The 2,026-nt window shown below is 41.6% G+C and overlaps 1 protein-coding gene across 1 annotated transcript in view; it reads right to left on the bottom strand.

The window, feature by feature from the left end:
* Positions 1-2,026, bottom strand: part of LOC107572611 (LIM zinc-binding domain-containing Nebulette-like) — a 25,982-nt gene that overhangs the window by 2,471 nt on the left and 21,485 nt on the right. The gene's annotated exons all lie outside the window — the stretch shown is intronic.

The following is a 2,026-nucleotide window of genomic DNA, read 5'->3' as shown; positions in this document are numbered from 1 at the left end:
AAACACACACACACACACACACACACACACACACACACACACACTCTCACAACACACACTCTCATGCAAACACACTGCAGGTGTGTGTTACAGTGCGGTTTGGTCTCTGATAAGCCCATGAGTGTTTATGAGCACACGCGTGTTATCGTTCGTCACCCGTGTGGCTTGTCAGTCACATGTTAATGCGGTGATGTCACACACAGGCGTCGCCGTGGTCCTGCTACACGAGATTTCAGCACATGCCTCATTTCAAGCGTATCCAACTCTGAGCAGGAGTGACCTTTGACCTCCTGCAGACCACGCTGGTACTGCACCTGAAACACACACACACACACAAGCTTCTTTTAGATAATTTACGTCATTTTGAATTTTAGGCACCCTAGAGGACCATGGTGAGTGAGTGAGTGTGTGAGTGAGAGAGTGAGTGTGTATGTGTGAATGTGTGAGAGTGTGAGTGAAAGTGTGTGTGTGTGAGTGTGTGTGCGTGCGTGTGTGCGAGCAAGTGTGTGTGTGGATCTGGCCGTGTGTGTGTGTGTGTGTGTGTATGGATCTGGCCGTGTGTGTGTGTGGCTCTGTGTGTGTGTGTGCGTGTGGATCTGGCCGTGTGTGTGTGTGTGTGTGTGTGTGTGTGTGTGTATCTGGCCGTGTGTGTTGGTTCTGCAGCCAAACGTCTGTGAGACACCATATGGGCCGCTCCATGATAACTGCAGCTCCAACATTCATCATCACAACCGGATCATAACAATCCTCAAAAACACAAAAGAGCTTGATTAATATTTCAGTCTCCAGTCATCTCAACACAAATATTGACTTTCATCTTGACTACAGGAAGACTATTTCTATAAAACTACTTCAGAAAATGTTTAATTCATTTGAACAATTTCAGATAACTGAATAAATTTTTTTTTGAGGAATTTCACTAAATCAGGAGGATTTATTAAATTATTAATGTTTTTCTGACAGGTGTTTAATGATACATTTGTATTAAATCATAACACAGAATCCAGACAACACAGAATTTGGCTGTAAAAAAAAAAGTTAATTGTTACATTGTTAAAAAAATTTTTAGTTAATTTGATTAGACATGTTTTTTGAATATTAAAAATTAAAGAAACCATTATAATTAAATGTAAAACAGAATTTACAAACTTCCAGTGACTTCAAACATGTAACTCTGAACATCAGCAGCTCTAAACGACACACAAATCAACAACAGAACACGAGTCAGAGAGGAAGCTCAGTGGAGTAAACGTGTTTAAAACCGTTTCCTCTTTTCATTCGCTCTAATTACAGAGCAGCATTTACTGTCCGCATCACGTGACCCACAGACGCAGCTAAAAACACTGGATGGGTGGAGACGCTTCTCTCTAATTACCACTAACGAGCAGCGCCGATAAGAGCACTCTCGTGTTCTGTGTGTGACAAACGTGCGAGACAGCAGTGAGTCTGGATGAGGGAACGATGAGGCACAACCACAGGAAAAGTTCAACGCTTTAACCATCAGAATCCAAAAACATAAACAGGGTGAAAACTACAGGACAGCCTGAGCAAACCCATCTGTCTCTAGCGGTGTTTACAGCCACCTATTTTTATGTGCATTTTGGAATATTGCATAAAAAAAACTCTGGATGGAAACGCCAAGATGCACATAAATTCTAAAAAAAAGCTTATGCACACAATTGAGTAGGATAAAGTTTTTATCTGATAAGAAAAAATGTGCATAAACTACAATGAAAACACATTTACCGCATAGTTTCTCCATGCGCAACAAAAAAGTAATGTGACTTTGCGCTAAGAGACGGGATAACTGGACTAACAGCGGACCGATCTCGTTCACAGCATCTGAAATGCTGTTCTGGTCGTTCTGAAAGGCCTGAGCAAAGTCTGTCGTCAAAGTATGTCTGTGTAATTACTGTCTCACACGACTGCGTTCCTGAAGAGCAGCATCCGCCTCCGAAAGCATTGACAGCATTTATTGTTTCGTCTGCTCGCTCTGAATTTATGACATATGGAAATTATTATATTC

The sequence above is a fragment of the Sinocyclocheilus grahami genome, unplaced genomic scaffold, assembly GCF_001515645.1.
Source record: "Sinocyclocheilus grahami isolate Dianchi unplaced genomic scaffold, SAMN03320097.WGS_v1.1 scaffold1782.1, whole genome shotgun sequence".
In the NCBI taxonomy this organism is placed as follows: domain Eukaryota; kingdom Metazoa; phylum Chordata; class Actinopteri; order Cypriniformes; family Cyprinidae; genus Sinocyclocheilus; species Sinocyclocheilus grahami.
The sequence above is the reverse complement of the archived record's forward strand: the minus strand, read 5'-3'. Positions and strand labels throughout refer to the sequence as shown.